Source organism: Notamacropus eugenii, chromosome 2, assembly GCF_028372415.1.
Source record: "Notamacropus eugenii isolate mMacEug1 chromosome 2, mMacEug1.pri_v2, whole genome shotgun sequence".
Lineage (NCBI taxonomy): Eukaryota > Metazoa > Chordata > Mammalia > Diprotodontia > Macropodidae > Notamacropus > Notamacropus eugenii.
In genome coordinates this window covers 128,179,720-128,201,742 of record NC_092873.1, presented here as the reverse complement: position 1 = coordinate 128,201,742, position 22,023 = coordinate 128,179,720, and positions in this window count along the sequence as shown.

Below are 22,023 nucleotides of genomic sequence, written 5' to 3'. Positions count from 1 at the left end.
CCTATACCTTCTAGCAATATGCATATATAATCCCTCCAACTACCCTAATACTGAAAAACATCCCAAGAATTACAAATATGATCTTTCCATGTAGGAATGTAAACAGTTCAAATTTAGTAAGTCCCTTATGATTTCTCTTTCCTGTTCACCTTTTCATGTTTCTCTTGATTTCTGTCTTTGAAAGTCAAATTTTCTATTCAGATCTGGTCAGTTCAACAAGAATGCTTGAAAGTCCTCTATTTTATTGAGTGACTATTTTTCCCCCTGAAGGATTATACTCACTTTTCCTGTGTAGGTGATTCTCGGTTTTAATCCTAGCTCTTTTGACCTCTGGAACATCATATATTCCAAATCCTCCGATCTCTTAGTGTGGAAGCTGGTAGATCTTGTGTTATCCTGATTGTGTTTCTATAATACTCAAATTCTTTCTTTCTGGCTGCTTTCAATATGTTCTCCTTGACCTGGGAGCTCTGGAATTTGACTATAATATTCCTAAGAGTTTTCCTTTTGGTTTCTCTTTGAGGAGGTGATCAGTGGATTCTTTCAATATCTATTTTACCCTCTGGTTCTATAATATCAGGGAAGTTTTCCCTGACAATTTCTTAGAAGATCATGTCTAGGTTCTTTTTTTGATCATGGCTTTAATATAGACCAAGAATTCTTTAAATTGTCTTCCATGGCTCTATATGGTTTTTCCAATGAGATATTTTACATTGTCTGCTATTCTTCCATTACTTTGGATTTTTTTTTATAATTTCTTAATTTTTCATAAAGTCATTAGCTTCCATCTACTCCATTCTAATCTTTAAGGAATTATTTTCTTTAGTGAGTTTTTCAAACTCCTTTTCCATCTGGCCAATTCTGTTTTTTATGGCATTTGTCTCGTTGGCTTTTTGGATCTCTTTTGCCATTTGGTTTACTCTATTTTTAAAGCGTTATTTTCTTCAGCATTTTTTGGGTTTCCTTTAGCAAGCAGTTGACTTGTTTTTGATGATTTTCTTCCATCGCTCTCATTTCTCTTCCCGTCTTTTGCTCTACTTCTCTTCCTTGATTTTCAAAATCCTTTTTGAGCTCTTCCGTGCCCTGAGACTAATTAATATTTTTCTTGGACTCTTTGGATGTAGAAACTTTGACTTTTGTCTCTTCTGTTTCTTTTTTATTTTTGTCTACCTTGTCACCAAAGTAAGATTCTGTAGTCTGACTCTTTTTCCAGTTTTTGCTTATTTTCCCAGCTATTTACTTGACTTTTGAGCTCTTTGTTAAGGTACATCTCTGCTTTCAGTGGTGGTGGTGATGGATGTACTGTCAGCTGTGTGATCTCCCCACTCTCTGTGGGCCTGGAGCTCCAGCAACAGTCACTACCACTATCCCTGCCCCTGTTGCTGCTGCCACAGGTTCCTCCTCCATGGGCTCCTCTATACCTGCCACCACCCTGGGGCCTGATCACTGTACTCTTTCGCACAGGCCCCACAGGTTGTTTCCCACTGACATTCCAACTTGTCTTTGATGTTTTGGGGTCATGAAGTCTCGAAACTGCTACAGGTACTGGAGATTCAGTCTCCCCAATTCCTGCTCAGGTCCCATCTGTGCTGGTGTGGCCCACACTAGCCTCTGATCTATTCCCAGTGTGGCACAATAGACACTTCCCTGCAACCTTCCATGCTGTCTTGGGCTGGAGATTTGCTTCACTCTGTCATTCTGTGAGTTCTGCAGCTCCAGAATTTACTTAGAATCATTTTTACAGTTATTTGGCTGAGTTTGGTGGGAGAGTGCTAGCAAGTGCGTGCTGTTACTCCATCATCTTGGCTCCACTGCTTCCATACTTTTTAAAGAAAAGTTAACCAAACTTGCATTGGAGCAGGGGTTAGGATATTGTTTTAACCATGCTGGCAAAGGTGGCATTCAAGTTTTCTATTTTATTAACAGCTAGATGTAATACAATCTTCTCATGTCTTACCACATGTCTTTAAAAAGTCTCTCAGTTCTGGTCTTATCATAAAACCTCTTTTTTTAGATATACTCCTAGAAAACACATTTCCTCTCCTTGTTTTTATTATCTCAGTGGCTGTCACATAGATTGCTGCGGGAAGGTCCAGAAATATTTTTGAACTTTCTGATCAATAATATGAGAGAAGATATTCATTATGTGGGACATAGTAGACCCTTACTTAAAATGATTTTTCGTGTAATTAGATGTACTTGTTGAAGTCATCCTATCAAAATCAAAAAAGGTTATTTGATCTTTCTGCCTAAGGAGACCAATTTCCTTTTCAAAATTCTTTAAGGTATCAGTGCTCTTTTTTATATTCATTTTGTTATGAAACATAATTTCTGTAGTTTGCATTAAATGAACATCTTAAAATATCCAAGAAGACTTAATTTCACCCTTTGAAATATTAATAGCTAATACTTTTTAATCTCTTTATCTATTGTAGGCTTAAGGAAATTTTTTTTAATTTCTCTGGACTAGTCAGAAGTACATTGTAGTGTGACTTAAAGTTGAGGTTCAAGAAGCTTAAGTTTTAACTCTTTTAAGGAGGAAAGTCCATTACAAAACTCAACTCTGCTGGAACAACACAATGATATTACCAAAAGACACATACTAGAATGTAAAAGGCTTGTGTTGTTCCACCAAACACATTGTCATTGCCAAATGTGCACCTCAGTTATATGCATTTCGCATGTACATATTTTTCCTCTATATTTGCCTTCCATATATGTACTCTATATACTTGCCCTCTCTTTCCACTTGTGCTATTTATATTTGAGGGAAGGTTTGCTCTGAATTAAAAGGAGAAATGTTCTTTTGCTATGTTCCTTCTAAGCTATTTTATTAGATAACTTTATTTTGAACTAAGTTGTATATTCTGCCTGATGTCTAAATGTGTATAGATTATTGGGGCTTTATTGGTTAAAGTTTTGAATGGATTGAGACACAAAGAAAGAGTGAACATGAGATAGAATTTCTGTGACTCTAACATGTGAGCAATGACTATCTCAGATACTACATATGGAAAAATATTTGTATTGAACTGAAATTTCAAATAGAGGGACCAGAATAAGCAAAAACATGAAGGGTAAAATAGTCAGCAAAAGAAGAGAGTTTAATAAATATGCAAGTTTGTCAAACAGCTAAGACCCTATGAAAGAAAGTGATGGGAAATCAGTCCAGAAATGCATGGTCATATCATTCAGTGGAAGGCCGTGAATGGCAACTTGAGTTCTTTGGATTTGCTTTCATTGCCAATAAGATGCCACTGAAGATTGTCTCTCAGTAGAATGTGATATTGAAAAAAATATTTTAGGATGATTTATCTGAGTAGCAATATATAGAAGATGGCTCAGAGCAGAGGTGGTTTGTTACTCAGCTAGAATAACTTTTTTTTTAAATAAAAAAGAGAAAAATCTATAGTCATTACAGAGGAATAATAAAGAGGATTTGTTGATTGAGTGATAGGAGGAAGGAATAAAAATTTGGATATAAGATGCCAGTGATGCCATTGAGAGTATACGGGGTTGTATGGTTTGACACAGGTTGGGGAGAACAGTTGTGTAATGGTAAATTTTAGGTTACAGTGAAATGAAAGAGTAGAGATGTCCTTTACCAACTTTGAGATTGCAAATTCCAGAATATAAGGACAAGTAATTCAGCCTAGATTTTTTTTAAATGGGGGTCATCAACACAGAGGCATTAGGGGAAGTAGAGAGAATAGGCGAAACTGACAGGGGACTTATTGTAAAGGGAAAATGAAGGGCCCTAGACCGAGCCTTGTGGTGTGTACATAGTAATATGGCCTTTGCCAGAGAGAATGTTTAAAACCACTGAAGAGAAGCAAAATGCTTTCAAGCACCATTAAATACTTTAGAGACTCTCACTCACACATAATTGATATGCTAATTATAAATTATTCTTATTAAGTCACTAAAGCAATAACCAAAGAGGCTCTACTAGGCAATATCTGGCTACCTTACCTCCAATCACCACCTATGTACCTAAAAGTTACATTCTATTTCTTTTAAATTATTTTCTAATTTATATTTTAATTGTAAATCAAAATTTTTTATTTTATTTTTTTTATTTTCTAATTTATAATTTTAACCAAGCCTTCCCAGAAGTAATCCAAGCTTTTGAAAGTTTATCATACATCACGCACTTACTTTTCCATACTTTTTTTTTGTGATAATTTAGTAGACTATCACAAATCTTGAGCCTATTTGGCTAGAGATCAATTTGGCTGGAATTTCCAGTATATTTAGTCAAAATGCCAGCATAACCAGTCTAGCAATAATGTCTAAGGGATCATAGACACAAAGTTATAAAGAAATGACCCTCCAGTTAATATACTTATTTCATTTTAAATATGAAGAAATGAAAGACCATAGAAATTACATAACTTTCCAGGGTCATACAGGTAGTAAGTGATAGTCAGAATTTGTTCTAAAACATATAAATGTACATTCATTGCACCAAGTTTGGCACTCTCTTACTCTATGCTGTGCTGAATCTATAAATGGCTATTCCCTGAATTTAGTGGTAGTCTGAAATAAGTGGTCATATGACTGACTAAATCACGTAAGTAATTTCTGTTTAAGTTTTATTTCAAAGCAAGTAGGTCTTCCCTTAGGTAGGACTGTAGGATTTTTTTCTGTAGTTTCAACTGCTATTAATTTTGTTTCCCTTTGATTCTAAGGCACACAAGATGTTTTCTTGGGTATATGTCACAAAGTATTCACATGTTGTCAAAATAGAGTTAAGCTACAAACCTGCCTAGAGCATGAAATTGTGTTATTATACACTGCATATGAGAGTCTGTCACATTTAATTCTATCATTTTCACTAAGAACTAGAGAAAGCCAAATCTTAAAATGTGTTTCCTTCAATATGTGCTAAAATGCCTCTTAGGAGACCAAGGAGCCCTGAGCACAGAGGAAGAGAGATATTTAATTTTAAAATAGCTTGGGTTCCCTAAAGTGCCATAAAAATGATGTGCCCTACTATTGTTAGATCATCTAACACATAATGATGAGATGACTCATTTGTCTCCACCCCCCAAAAAAGGATTCAGTAACAATTTTTTTAAAAGTAGTAAAATACCACCTAAAATCTAAGTCTTTTAAGAAGATTGAAATTATTGTATACCATGCTGACTTAGTTAAAATGACAGGGAGCTTGACTGCAGATTACTAAATTCTGTGAATTAAGGAGAAGCCCAGCAAACATGATTAAAAATGAAGGTGACAGGCCTCCCGAATTGCACTTTGTTCATTTATCTTGACAAGTGTAGTTCAGTACCAATTATTGGATAATGCTTCAGGGTAGACTAGTAAATTTCCTCTAACATATTTTGTGAAAATAGTTTAGTGTGAGTGATAATGAGGTCTCACTCCAGCTCTCATCTAATGATTTGCTGCTGAGAAATGGAGTAAGACTGCAGGATTTGGGAGCAGAATGATGGGTCTGCAAGTTATGGAAATGACATTTAACAAGCCCCACTTAATGGGCAACTATTTTATCTGCATGAAGCAAGAAACATATTCTTGGCAAAGTCTACCATTATAATGGTGCCTTGGTGAACCTTAAGTTTCCATGTATTCAGATATGAAGTACTGATGAATAAAGACCACTTTATAGTGACTGAAATAGCTAAATGACTTTAACTACAGAAAGGACAGGTAACTCAATACACATGGTATTTCATCCCCTCCATTTACCTCCATTTTAAAACTTAGATTACAGAGCAGACTACCACTAAATTCAGGGAATAATCATTTATGGATGCAGCATGGTATAGTATAGAGAGTGATGAACTTGGTGCAAGGAATGTAGAGTTATATATTTTAGTACAAATTCTGACTGCTGCTTACCACTAGTGTGACCTTGATAAGTTATATAATTTCTGTGGGCCTTGGTTTCTTCATCTTTAAAATGAAATAGGCTTACTAACTATTGAGCATCTCAATATTTCAATGAATCTCTGAAGTCGTGTGTAGATATTTCCATGCCCACCCATGACCTCTAACATGTCCATGTATTCTGGAAAGTTTTCATGGAGTATCTACTTAGCAAGCTAGAAGACCTGTTCTAGGTCTGTTGAGATTGTTGGCATATTAATGTAACAAGCTGTCTGGTCTGTCCATTGATTTAGTGTTTGTTACAGACCTAGAATTTATAAGTTCTTTAGAACAATCATCTGATGACTTGATAGCACTCCTCTTGTATTATTCTTACCTGGTTATAGCCTATCAACTATGAACCTCTCCACTGCCCTTAAGGTAATAATCAGCTCTAAATCTTTGAATATTGTTTTCCATGACTAGAAACCATGCATTTTCCTGGGAAGAGCACTCTTATTAAGAATACAGTCTTCATTCACATGTATAGTTGATATCATATTGTTTGCCTTCTCTGTGGAAAGGGTAGAAGAGAAGGAGATAATTTGGAACTGAAAATTCAAAAAGAAAAAATATCTTAAGAGTAAATAATTTTAAAAATAAAAAAATAATTAAATATGGAATTATTTCAATATAAAAAGAACAGCAAAGATGAATATATTTGAACTGTAAATTTCCATTACGTATAGTTTTAATGTATTTACATCAAATTTAAATGAGATTTTTTTTTTTTTAAAGAACATAGTCTTCATTTCAAGGAGAATGTTGGGAAGATTTGAATCACTGATTAATTTCCATAAAAGCATTCCACCTTGATCTCCTTTTATTCAATCTTGGGTCTGGCTCATTATTCATACTCACTAAAGATTTAAGACATATAATTCTCATAGTATATTCTACAAAGTGCCTATTTTTAAGAATTTTTCAAACTGCCAATAGGAGTACAGGATCATAGATTTAAAGAAATAAGGGACTGTAGTGAAAAGTCATGCAATTCTACCTCCTTATTATTCAGATGATGAAATCTTGGCCCAACCAGGTTTACTGAATTTCTAAGGTAGCAAAAATGTAGTGTATGAGACAGAAACTGCATCCAGAGTTTCCTGACTCCTACATAGTGCTTTACCTAATACACCTTTCTGCCTCTCAAACATCACCTTGTTCATTTATGTCTGCTTTTATAATGAATAAATTTTGATGTAATTTAATAAAGAAGCCTCTATCTCATGCAAACATGGCCACAGAACTGGTCATAACCATACTGAATAAACATTTATTAAGTGCCTACTATATGCCAGCCATTAAATGCTGAAGATAAAAATAAGAAAAAGAAATATAGTTCTTTACCTCAGGGAGCTTGTCATCTAATAGGGGAAAATAACACACAAAGGAAAGCTAAAAAGCAGTGTCTGTGGTGTGGGAGGGGGTGAACAAGTGGGAAGAAGAAGAACACATCCAGTACAAGGTAATGGTGGATAAATCCATGCTCCAAAATGAGAACATTGGGTGGGAAATGAGATATCTGAGGACGGATACTAAAATAAGAGGAAGAGGGTGGAACATAAATCTACTAGAAACTTGTAGAACCAACCAGCAAAATCTATCTAGGGTAATTTGACTTGTGAGAGATGAAGGAAGAAGAAAGTATAAAGTCAGAGAAGAGAGGAGCTTGAGAAAAGAGACACATGGATATGAGTTTAGTGTTGGAGCAGCAAAGCGTTTGGAATAAGTGATATAAAGGTTCAAATAAAAGGGCAAAATTGCAAGTGAGAGAGTGTATTTTATTAGTATTATGGGAGGTAAATAGGTAGCTCAGTGGAGTCAGGAAAACCTGAGTTCAAATCTGACCTCAAGTACTAATTGTATGTCCTTAGGTAAGTCAACAAACCTTTATTTGCCTTAGTTTCTTTAACTGTAAAATGAGAATAACTGTATCACCTACCACACATGCTTATAGTGTGGACCAAATGAAATAACATCTTTAGAATGCTTAGCATGGTTTATGACACACATAGTAAACTTAATGTATGTGTGTTTCCCCAATAAGAGAATAAATCGGAGTACCTCTACAGATCTATAACTTATGTGCCTCCTTTGTTGCTGAAGAAGACCATGCCATCAGAGAAATGATGACATGACTTGCTCTTGTGCAAGGTCACCAGCCTCACTTTCAACTCTAAGCCATCTGGGTCCAGTGACCAGATATTGGAGGATGACTGGAGATGACCCAGGATGCACTGGGAGATCTTGGAGACTTTAGGTCAAGGTCTGTGCAGGTACTCGCTTAGGGTGAGGTAACACCCATTCATTGAATAGACCTCTTTAAGTAATAGTCTATAACTAAGCTAAGAATGATTGAGATACAGGTAAGGGTGTGCTGATAAATATTACTCGATTCTGCTAAAAATGAAACAGTTTCAAATTTAATCAGCATCTTTAACATATTTTCCCTTATGATTTCAGTCTGTGCAAACAACAAAATAATAAATCAAGCCTCCCAGGTGTAAAGGTTCACATTAAAAATTTAACAATAGGCTCTGTCAAGCAGGCTCCAACATATTCCAGTCTCAAACATGAAGAAAAGTGCCTATTTTAGGAACTGTTTCCCACATCAACCTGAGGAATTGGCCCATCACCTACCTTTCTAGTATAATGTTACATAGCTTCTCTTCCAAAACTCTGTTATAGCCAATCTAGATGACTAGGGAATACTTGAATTCAACACTCCATCTTCTGCCTCTTGGCATTACCACAAGTTGTCTCCCATCTTTCTCCTCCATGAAGACATCCTTGACTTCTACCTGAACTGTCATTTGTTGACACTACATTGTCCTAGATTAGATTCCAAATCATATCATCTGACTTTGTTTTCTGCATCCAAATACTTTCAGTCTTTCTGTTGAGCAAAACTCCCCCCACCCCCATCCCAGGTCAATATTCATCAACTCTATAGAATCATTGAGCTGATATGTCATGAACACATATTCCAAGAAAAAAATCAGAAGGTATGCTGAACATGCCAAACCCCAAGTACAGCCATAAGAATGAAATCTTTTTTGTAAATTTTGATAGACAGAATCTGCTGTCTCTGTCTCTGTCTCTCTCTGTCTCTCTGTCTCTCTGTCTCTCTCTCTCTCTCTCTCTCTCTGTCTCTCTCTCTCTTTTTCAATATCTCCTCCCCCTCTTTCATTTTCCAACTACATAGGTATTTTTCTAAATTGCGTGTACCTCATAGATTATGAACTCATTAATGATAAAGAGTTTTCTTTCTGTCTTTGTGTTCTTGGTACTTAGTGCTGTGCACATAGTAAGTGCTTGATAAATGTTTGTTGAATAGAATTGAACTGAGTCAGGTTGGAGGACACAGATTTTTAGAGCATGAAATAACAACATGAATAGTGGTCAAGGATAATGAGCATTAAAAAGAGGTAGTTACATTTTGTGTTTATCAGATCATAGGCGGTAACCTTTGAAAAAGCATTTTCATTACAGTGACAGAAACACATAGAGGGCTGGGGATAGAGGTGGTAAAGCTAGTTTGACAAAGGGTTAAAAAGAGAATATTTGAAGATGCTGTAAAATGACTCCAAAGTTCAAACAATGAGTTGTTAAGTAGCTTCTCTAAACTTTTTAAAAATAATGTTTTTGAGGATTTTTGTTGCTTATATCACCATAGTGTCCCATGCATCCTTCCCCTGTTGCCTGACGCTTCCTGAGAGATATGACGTATGACAAAGAGTATTTTTAGAGAAGAAAATAATTACTGGATACATTCAGATAACTCAGAACAACTCCTCTAATCAAACTTCCCACAATGGGCAGGCCCATCAATGGGTGGGAAAGATCCTCCCCAATCACATTCAAATAGAGGCGTTATAGCTCTTGATCATACTGAAACAAAAACAGCAAAAAATCATATTTTGCTTGCCATTACACAGGGTCAAAAGAGAAAATAAAACAGTTGAGGGGGGAGGGAGAGAACGGAGGGAAATACAATTAGTCTTTCACAACATGATAATTATGGAGGTGTTTTGCATAACTACACATTTGTAACCTGTATTGAATTGCTTGCATTCTCAATGAGAATGGATGGGGAAAGAAGAAGGAAGAGAACTTGGAACTGAAAGCTTTAAAAACAATCATTAAAAATTATTTTTTCATGCAAATAGGAAATAAGATATACAGGCAATGGGGTATAGAAATATATCCTGCCCTTTAAGGAAGTAAAAGGGAAGTGGATAAGAAGGGCAATGATGATAAAAGGGAGGACAGTGGGAGGGGTTGGGACTGGGGGTTGGGAAAGATGGGGAGAAAATTTGGAACTCAAAATTTTATGGAAATGAATATTGAAAACTAAAAATAAATACATTTAAATCTTTGTGAAAAACATTTTTAAAGTGACATGGAGGAAGCTAGGTGGTATGGTAGACAGAATGATTAACCTGGAGTCAAGAAAAAACCCTGTTTAAATCCAAGTTCAGATACATAATAGGTGTATGACTCTGAGCAAATGACTTCACCACTGTCTGACTGTTACCTCAATTGTGAAATAGGGATAATTACACCTACCTCCCATAGTTGTTCTTTTTCCCCCATCTTATAAAGGTGATTGTATTTTTTAAACTTATTTTCAGTGTTCCACAATCACTGCCATACAACCCAGATTTTTTCTTTCCCTCCCTCACTTTCCCTCCGTTCCAACTTCCCTCTCCCTTCCTGAGATGGCATGCAATTTTACATAGGTTCTACACATGCATTCCAATTAAATAGCTTTCCACCATAGTCATGTTGTATAGAAAAATTAAAATGAATGGGAAAAAATTATATAATAAACCAAAACCTAATACAAAAGAAAATGATCTGCTACAATCTGCAATTGAACTCCATAGTTCTTTCTCTGGATGAGGAAGGTATTTTGCCTCAAAAGACCATTGGAAATTTTTTAAGTCCTTTCATTGCAATGAAGTTCTAAGTCTAGCAGAAAAAAAATCCTCGCACACTGTGGTTGTTGCTGTGTACAAAGTTCTCCAGGTTCGGCTCCTTTCACTCAGCATCAGATCATATAAGTCTTTCCAGATCTCTCTCAAGTCTTCCTGTTCATCATTTCTTATAGCACAATAGTATTCCATTACATTCATATATAATTTATTCAACCATTCCCCATAATTGTTCTCAGAATCAAATAAGATGAAATCTGTAAAGCACTCAGCATAGTGCCTAGCACATAGTAGTGCTTAATAAATACTTGTTCTCTTCCTGCCTCCCCTCACGCAGCTATCTGTTATCTCTCATTCTTCCTAGATGACCTGGACACTTCCATTTGTCATCATATTTTCTGGAAGCTCTATTTTAGGTCACTTTGTTCTTTTGCATAAAATGACAGCTAATTTATAAATTTGGAGAAAAGTCATTGCTGAATTGAAATATGACAGGGCTAAACTCTGACACAATGCAAATGTTCTTAGTGTTAAGTAAAATTCACAGTAATAAACCTTGTACTATCAAATAAAAAAAAAGAAAAGAATCCCAAAAGGTAAATTCCCACGAATGTTATTGCCAAATTTCAGAGCTCCTAGTTCAAGGGGAAAATATCACAAGCAGTCAGAAAGAAAAAAAAAATCAAATATCATGGAGCCACAGTGAGGATAATATAAGATTAATTTCTTCTAAATTAAAATATCAGAAAATTTGGAAAATGATATCTTGGATGGCAAAGGAGCTAGGATCATAACCAAAAGTCACCTACCCAGAAAAACTGAGTATAATTCTTCGGGGGGGGGGGGGGGAATGGAGATTTAATGAACTAGAGAATTTTTCAAAAATTCTTGATGAAAAAATCAGAGCTGAACAGAAAATTTAATTTTCAAATATAAGACACAAGGGAAGCATTAAAAGGTAAACAGGAAGGAGAAATTATTGAGGGATTTAATAAGGTTAAACTATTTATATTCCTACATGAGATGATGATACTTCTATCTCCTGAAAACTATTATTAAGTTAGTTGGAAGGAATATAGATAGAGGTAAAAGGCACTAGTTGAATATTAGAGGATGATAGCTAAAACAATAAAATTAAGAGGTGAGAAAGATGTATGGACTGGGAAAGCAGAAAAGGGGGACATGAAAAAAGCACAAAATTTCTTTTTCAATGGGGGGGAACATAGCGTAGTTAGAACAAGGTGATTGAAGATTACTCTCATTGGAACTAGCTCAAAGAAGGAATAACATATACACTCAGATGGGTGTAGAAATCTATTCTTACCCTAGAGAGAAGTAGGAGAGAAAAGAATAAGAGAAGGAGGTGGTGCTGATAGAAGTGTTGGTGGATGAAGGGAAGCGGTAGTCAGTCAAAACACTTTTAGGGATGTACAGGGTGAAAAGGGAGAGATATAAACATGGGAAAAATAGTATGGATGGAAATATACAGCAAATACAATTGTGAAAAAATATGTCAAGTTTATCTGATGAAGGCCCCATTTCTCAAATATATTGAGAAATGAATCAAATTTATATAAATATAAGCCATTCCCCAATTGATATATGATCAAAAGGTATGAATAGGCCATTTTCAGATCAGTAATAAAAGCCATTTATAGTCATATGAATATATACTTCAAATCACTATTGATTGAAGAAATGCAAATTAAAATTAATTTTAATTCAGTACCAATTATGGAAACTCTGAGGTACCAACCTCTACCTATCAGATTGACTAATATTACAGAAAAGGAAAATGAGAAATGTTGGAAGAGATGTGAGAAAATTGAGACATGCATTTTTGGTGGACTTGTGAACTGATCCAACCATTCTGTAGAGCATTTTGGAACTCTGCCCAAAGGGCTCTAAAAGCATGAATGCTCTTTGATACAGTAATATGACTACTAGGTCTAAATCCCAATGAGATAAAAAACCAGATGAAAAAGACCTGTATGTATAATTATGCATAAATACATACAAATACTTACATGTATGTTTGTGCATCTTTTTATGGACAGAAAGAATTGGAAATTGGGGAATGATTGAATAACTTTTGGTATATGATTATGATGGAATATTACTATAAGAAATGATGAGTAGGATGCTCTCAGCAAACCTGGAAAGACTTACACGAACTGATGCAAAGTGAAATAACTAGAAACAGGAGAACATTGTACATAGTAACAACAATATTGTACAATGAAGAACTATGAATAACTTAGCTATTTTCAGCAATACAATGATACAAAATAATTCCAAAGTACTTAGAATGAAAATGTTATCCATCTCCATAGAAAAAATTGACAGTTTTAATTCAGATCAAAGTATGCTTTATTTTAACTTTATTTTTGTCAATTTTTTTGGTCTCTTTTGTTTCACATGACTAACATGAAAATATATTTTGCATGACTGCACATGTATAGCCTTCTTGCGTTCTCAATGAGGGCAGAGAGAAATTCAAACTCAAAATTAAAAAAAAAAACATGTTCTAAAATATTTTTATATGTAATTGGGAAAGATAAAAAATTAAATTAATATATTAAAATGATGATGGTGGTAGTGGTGGTGATGATGATGATAAAAGGTAGGTCTGTTCCCACTGACTCTCTTCCCCTCACCCTTAATCCTGTTTTCTCATTTGATATTACCCCTTATTCTCGCCTTCTTCTGGTAGTCCTGTTGCTTAGCTTTTTTTTTTTAATATCTTATTTTTGTGCTTCTTTTCAAAAGTGATAGATCTCACACTTTTCATTATCCATCTCTTCCTGTGTACTTTGCATCTTTATTCTCTGGTTCATGACTTCTACAATTACCTGTTGTCTCAATTTTCTCTGGATTTTCATTGCTATCAAAACTTCCAAGGTTTCCTTTCTAGGGTCTTCCACCCATGTGCTTTTTGCTACTTCCTTGTAGTGCTTGTTTTATGCATTTCCTTTTTTATTTTTTAGCATCAGTCTGAGTGGTATCCTCTGAAAGACTTTTACCCCGAAAAGCTGTAGCCAAGAAGACTGCTGAGACCTAATCTATCTTCTATAGTCTGTATCATGGTTCTCAACTGCATAGAAAAAAGACACGGGAGAACAAAGGTATAGGGGTCAGTGTCCTCTCTTTGGGTTTGCTAGGACAGCTTCACTACTGGTAGCATGGGAGGTAAGGGAAGGATACTGAGTGAGCCTATGGTCGGTGAATGTCAGTTCCTAAGTTGGTTGGGAGAGTGTTTTAAACTTCTTTTGTATTTTGTCTGTCCTAGCTTATAGAAATCACTGAAGTAGCTTTATTCTTGGATCATAAATTCTATTTTGGAGAAGTTTGAGAGGTCATGGGGATTGGGGAAAATGCCTAGGCTGTCATCTTGGTGCTCACATGACCCAGAAGTCTTTCATGAACTAAAAAAGAATTGATAGCTTTTAATATGTTTGCATTTTTTTGTAATCTTATATATTTTATTTCATACATCTAAAACATTTTTCTGCAAAAGGGTCTATAGGTTTCACATATCTATTAATGAGTCCCCTCACACACACACACACACACACACACACACACACACACACACACACGCACTCAAAGGTTGAGTATTCCTGTTATAAATGAAGGCTAAATTATCTGTCATAAGTTTGAGGGTTTAGAAAGTGGTTGAAGGGAGAGAAGAAAAGGAAAGCCGTGAAAAGTAAGAAATTGTCATTCAGCTACTGATGTTTTAGGAATTTATTTTCTAAGCTAGCTTAAAATAGAAATAACCTACAAGTAAGGTAGACACATTCTCAAGAAGCATTTTCAGAGCTGGAGGAAGATAAGTGACAGTAAGGGAAGAAAAGAAAGTTAAGCACACTCCTCATTAACTTGCATCTTTAACAAACAAGATTTACAAATAGATGATTTTATAATCATATGTTTTACTTTACTTAATACAATGAAACTTTAAATTCTTTCATCTTGCAGTGTTATGTGGGGAAGGGGCCAAAGCTGACAAAATCAAGTAGTACATTTTCATTAACTTTCCAATGATTTGTCTCAAAATATAAATTCAAATGATATGACTACGAATAAAACACTGGTCTCATTAGACAACACCAAAGGAGTCATACTTACATTTAGGAAGTCTTATTTCTTAATTATGCTCAAATATTGAAGGTAGTCACCTCCTACTTTAGATTAAATGAGATTCCCATCTTACATAGAGTATTCCACCATTGTGCATCTGTCTACTTATTCCAAGAATCACATATATGATTCACAACCCCCTGAAGTGAAAGGCTCCTTCTGCTCTAGTGTGGATTTATTTTTGTTTGCTTTATACTTCATTGATTAGTATGACGATTATTGTGCCGCTTGGACTGCCAGCTGCACTTTTTAGACTAGAAACTTTTCTACACTATAAAATCTTGATGTAGATTTTTCTTTTTAAAGCAGCATGCTGCATTATTCTGTATATCAGTTTGTATTCCAGAATAAAAAGAAACAATGGGTATTCTGGATTGAAAGTATCTGGCATCTAGATTCTTCATGAAGAAACAATGAATCACCTATCTCTAACCAATTTCTTTAAAATTACATGAGGAAAAATTGTAGAATTTAGGTTATGTTCTGCGTGTTCCTTTCTGACTTTCATTAGGTTCTGATAGTTGTAGATCTTCCTCTGAAAGGAATGTTAGGTATCACCCAGACTAATGCCTTTATTCTGAAGATAAGGAAAAAGACCTAGAGAGCTGAAGTGGCTTAACTATTGCCTTATTTGTATTAAGTGGCAAAGTCTCAATTCCAGTCTGAAGAATTTTCTTTCAAGATTTCTCTTCTGCTAAATACTTGTAGTCTTTCAACTAAGCTTTGTTTTTCCAAAAAAGTCGAAACTTTATTGACTCTGCATAAATCTTAGTTATATACATCATGAATACTTCTTCAAGAGGATAAATAGGAACTAACTCATTTTTGGTGGAGCTGTGAGTTGATCCAACCGTTCTGGAGAGCAATTTGGAACTATGCCCAAAGGGCTACAAAAAATGTGCATACCCTTTGACCCAGCAATACTGCTTCTAGGGCTGTATTGCAAAGAGATCATAAAAATGGGGAAGGGTCCCACATGTACAAAAATATTTATAGCAGCTCTTTTTGTTGTGGCCAAGAACTAGAAATCAAGAAGATACCCATCAATTGGGGAATGGATGAACAAGTTGTGGTATATGAATGTAATGAAATATTATTGTGTTATAAGAAATGATGAACAGGAAAATTTCAGAGACTCCTGAAAGGACTTATATGAATTGATGCTGAGCACAGTGAACAGAACCAGGAGAATATTATACACAGTAACAGTCACAGTGCACAAGGACTATCTTTGATAGACTTCGCCCTTCACAGCAATGCAAGAACCTAAAACATTTGCAAAGGACTCATGATATAAAATGTCATCCACATCCAAAGAAAGAACTATGGAATCAGAATGCAGAATGAAGCAGACTATTATCTCTTTTTTATGTTTTGTTTTTCTCATGGTTTCCCCTATTCAATTTAATTCTTCTATGACTAATGTGAAAATGTATTTCATAGGAATGTATGTGTAGAGCCCATATAAGATTACACCCTGTCTTGGAGAGGAAGGGGGAGAAAATTAGGAATTTATGGAAGTGATTGTTAAAAACTGAAAACAAATAAAGGATAAGCAGAAGACATCAATTATGGGGATCAACAAATAACATGATGAGGAATTAAATTGTTTCTACTATAAAGGATAAGAAATAACTTTTTATCCATGTGGGAATTTTTTCTGAAAGTTCTCTATGTGTAATCAGACTACTAACTTGTTAAATTGAACATTAAAATCAATACCAAATTAGAATCACAGGATTACAGGATTATAGATAAAGATTTGAGATCATCTAGTTCAGCCTCTTCTTTTAAAAGATGAAGAGACTGATATTCAGAGAAATCAAATGAATGGGTGAAGGTCACATGGGTTTAAATAACAAGAGATTGGATTGGAATCCACGTTTCCAAATCCAATAATTTTTTTCTACTGTGTGATGCTTCTTCTTGTTGAATGTGCATAAATAAAGTGATGCCACATAATTAATAGAACTCCCCCTTTGCCCATTTAAACCAAGTATTGAAGCTGAAACTCAATAAAGTTTCTCTGCTTTTCCCAGTGAGACATAAAAACCTATACTGATATTGACCCTCTGCATTCACCAAAGACCTTTTATGTATCCTCCTAAGCAAAATAAGGCCACAATTTTACCAAAGTTCCCAAATCACAGGTGAGTGTGGGAAGCAATTGGGTTGTAAGAACGTAAGGCTAATTTGCCTACATCTATAAAATGTTTTAAGGAAAGTGGAGGCAGCATACTGTAGTGGAGAAAGCATTATCCTAGGAATTAAGCAACCAATGGTTTGAGTCCCAAGCTTAACCGATATCTTTCTCCGTGTTTGATGCTGGTTGTCAAGTCCCTTATTACATTCTGCTTCCTCATTTATAAAATTGGGGTATTGGGTGATCTCCAAAGATCTTTCCAGCCCTAAAATTCTGTGTTTAAAAAGAATTTTTCTTCAATTCTGTTCAAATCACATTTTGAGGGATGACATGGCTGCACTGAAGTAGTTTCATATCCTATATATTAGTGATGGTTAATTTTTGATGTATCTAAGGCTTTGCTAAGGATTCCTGGGCCTTGCCATTTTACCTTCAGCTGTGCCTTTAGGACATCTAAGCTTTCACATCTGTCTTAATCCTTTTCTGTGTTGTTTTCCCCTATTAAGTGTGAATTCTTTGAAAATATTGAACTTACTTATTTTTTTTCTTTCTGATAGGTCTTCATTCAGCACTTAGTTTTCCATAAATTCTCTCAGTTTCTTGGCATATGCTTCATAATCTGTCTTGACTGCAGTCACATCCATACTAGATAAGTATAAAATTGGGACAGCATTCTTCTTAAAAAGACTTCTGGTTTTTTCTTGCATTTCCTTTGCAACTGTTTGTTAAAAAGTAAGAATTTAATAAATGTTTTATTCATTCATTTGTTATAAGCAAGAATATAAGTGTAATGAATTTGGTTTCAGAACATGGATTCTAATCCAAGCTTTGCTGCTTACTGCCAATATGACCTTAGGGAAGAAATTTCTCCTTTCTGGGCCTCATTTTCCTCATCTGTGAAATGAAGTAAATGAGGTTCTGAATTTGGATTTTATGAACTTTAAAAAAAACATTTTAATATAACTGATTTACTTGTAGTCCTAAATATTTTATTTCATACATTTAAAAACATTATTTTGAAAATGAGTCCATAGGCTTTATTAAACTTTCAAGGTGGTCCATCACACACACACACACACACACACACACACAAACACATTTAGGCAAACAAAAATATACAAACAATTAAAATCTCTGTATTAGATGATCTCTAAGATCCCTTCTATGACCTTTTTAATTTTCTGAGATCCATAAATAATACAATATTTTTGTTTGATGCATTTGAAATTGAAAAAAAAAAGATGATATTGCTTTACAAATTGTTGTTCAGTTATCTTTTAGTTGTGTCTGACATTCCATGATTCTATTTGGAATTTTATTGGCAAAGATATCGGAATGGTTTGCAACTTCCTTCTTCTCATCATTTTACAGATGAGGAAATTGAGACAAAAAGGATGAAGTGAGCTGCTCAGGGTCAAACATATAGTAATTGTCTGAGGACACAGTATAACTAAGGAAGATAAGTCTTCCTAGCTTCAGACCTGACACTTTATCCATCATGTCACTTAGATGCTCTAGGCTACTTTACCTTGAAGAAATAGAAATCTTACATTATTTATTGAAAATCTTAAAGGAATGCATGAAAATAAACATTGAAATTGATAATATATTTAGAAAACATTGAAGTGAACCATGTCATTTTATCATGTTTTAAAGTAGGAAAAAATATCACTCTCACTTGATCATAGAGTGGATTAGTATGTATTTCTAAAACAAAAAAAAATTGATAGAGAATAGGCTTGTAATGTATGGCTTTTTTTGTTACAGGTTTTATATGATCATGCATGGAACATTTCAAATGAAAAGGGAATCCGGTGTAGATCAGTCTTAAAGTATGTTGTTACTATGATAACCTATTCTATAGCACAGTTTCTCTAAGAGTCAGAGTTAATAAGGTTCAATTCAGTCTTCCTGTGAAGGAAATAAAATAAGAGCAATTATAAGTGGAAATTGTATCTAAATGTTTTAATTATTTAGAAAAAGGAATTTTTTACTTTTATATACTTAAGCAGCAACAAAAATAAGGAGCAAAATTAGATACATAAAATTCTAATAATTTCACAAAATATTCTTACTAGAATTAACAACAAGCATTTATTTTGCTTCTGTGTCCTATTTGAGGTTTAATTTAAGATTGGATATTTACATTTTTTTATTTCTTTTCTCATATACTTTCTCTTTTGCAAAGATGACATCTTTTCAAATTATACAGAAGCTTAATGTGTATATATCAGTAGAAAGTTATTTTCTTAATTAAGTCTTTCTATGCGTATCTTTAGCATCATAACTAACATACTTTAGTTCCTTAATGAATCTTTTTGGATTGAGTAACTGATTAATTAATACTTTCTTCAGGTAGAGAAGATGGATTGTATATGGATATCCCCAAATAACATCACAAATAATTAAATAAATCATAGTCTAACTGATAGGAAATAATTGGTTATTGATATGAGACTAATTGCTATGTTAACTAACTTTAACATCAAACCTCTAACTTCCATGAATGTAAAACTATATAAAAAACTGTGTAAAACTACATAAAAGTACAAAACTAAAATATGCTGTTCAACCCAGGTAGAACCTCTATGACTTATTTAAACAAGACATAGATGCCAAAGTTCAATACAGACTATCACTATTTCCTAGGGAAGTTTAATGGTGTGAATCAATCACCACAAGGAGCCAGAAAATAAAAAAGTCCTACAAACTACCTTATCCCCAAACAGCTGAGATTGGAAATTTGACTGCCAAGAATAGTTTTGCTTTAAATTATGAACTCATTTATAAAATGTTGCATAGTTTAAGGATGAAAGATTTTGAGCCATACATCTCAGAAATGGAAATAAAAGAGCAAAAATAAATTAACTAGAATCTTTGTAAGATGATTTATTAAACCATATTATTTAGAAGGCATTTAAGGATAAAGCTAGAAGGTAGAAAACAAAGGAAAGAAAAGTACAGAAAATTATATCACAATTTTTATAATAAATTTTGTTTCCCCTTCAATGATAAAAGCACCACCAAATTCAGATTTCAGTATAATGGACCTCTCTGATGAATAAGAAAACAGAAATTGTACTAAATAAAACAGCACTGAAAAGAACAGCTACACTAGCCCAAGCATACCTAAATAAATCCATTCTAGAGAAAAAACAAATTAGAAGATATGTAGGGATTTATACTTGACATCTGAAAAGAAGATATTTTAAAATGCATGGGGAAAATTTCAGATATGTCTTATTATTTTTTAAAAAGGCAATTAAGAAAATTATCCAATGAGAAGTTTAAATACTAATTTCTTGTCTCAATACAATATGTATCAACTTAATCTGTACCTACATTGAAAACATCCTTAATGAATGTATGATAAGGAAATGCATTCTTTTACAAATTATATTATATATCATATCATGTCTTTACTATCATTTAATTTACCAAAAAAAATGTTTAGAACACATATATACTCATGTACTGATTTTTGTCAAGCATAAAAAGACATTTAATTTGATAGAATAAATGCCACCTTAAAATTTTCTTCAAAATCATGCAGTGTTCCCTGAAAGATATAGCAAGAGATAACTTTCTTCAAAAATCTCTATTTCATCAAACAAGAAATAAGTTAGGGGGGAGGAGCCAAGATGGTGGAGTAGAAAGATACACATCCGCTACCTCTGAAACTCACAGCCAATAAAATACCTGTAAAGAAGAACTCCAAACAAATTCTGGAGCAGCAGAAGCCACAGAACAACAGAGTGCACGAAATTTCTGTTCCAGAGAGCCGTGAAAAACCAACAAGAAAGGTCCATCCCGAACAAGCCCCTGAGCCAAGCTCAGCCCTTTGTTGGCCACTGGACACAAAGAGGAGCAGATCTGAACAGGCTTCAGGGACAAAATCTCCAGTGGCTGCGTGGGTCCCTCTACCCACAAGCCCCAAAGGTCAGTGAGAGAGTCTTTTTGGCCCACTGAGAGGGGAGCAGGGTGTTACCATAACTCAGGCCCCCTCAGAGGGCAGCAGCAGAGACAGCAGCAGACCAGGGCTCCCAAAGCAGGAAGGAGATTGGATCCATGGTTGGAGGTCTCCACATAAACCCCCAAGGGAAATAAGCCCCTTGAGGCAGCCCTACCCCCACCTGAGCACCTGAACTTAATTTCACACTGAATAGCAACCTTGCCCCTGCCGAAAGCCCTAAGGCTGGGAATCAGCATTTGAATCTCAGGCCCCAAGCCCTGGCTGGGAGGATCTGGAGGCAAAGTGGGTGTGGAGAGGACACTCAGAAGTCAAGTCACTGGCTGGGAAAATGCCCAGAAAAGGGAAAAAAATAAGACTGTAGAAGGTAACTTTCTTGGTGAACAGATATTTCCTCCCTTCCTTTCTGATGAGGAAAAACAATGCTTACCGTCAGACACAGGCATAGAAATCAAAGCTTCTGTATCCCAGCCCATCCAATGGGCTCAGGCCATGGAAGAGCTCAAAAAGGATTTTGAAAATCAAGTTAGAGAGGTGGAGGAAAAACTTGGAAGAGAAATAAGAGAGATGCAAGAAAAGCATGAAAAGAAGGTCAATACCTTGCTAAAGGAGACCCAAAAAAATGGTGAAGAAAAGAACACCTTGAAAAATAGGCTAACTCAATTGGCAAAAGAGGTTCAAAAAGCCAATGAGGAGAGGAAGGCTTTCAAAAGCAGAATGAGCCAAATGGAAAAGGAGGTTCAAAAGCTCACTGAAGAAAATAGTTCTTTCAAAATTAGAAGGGAACAGATGGAGGCTAATGACTTTATGAGAAACCAAGAAATCACAAAACAAAACCAAAAGAATGAAAAAATGGAAGAGAATCTGAAATATCTCATTGGAAAAACAACTGACCTGGAGAATAGATCCAGGAGAGACAATTTAAAAATTATGGGACT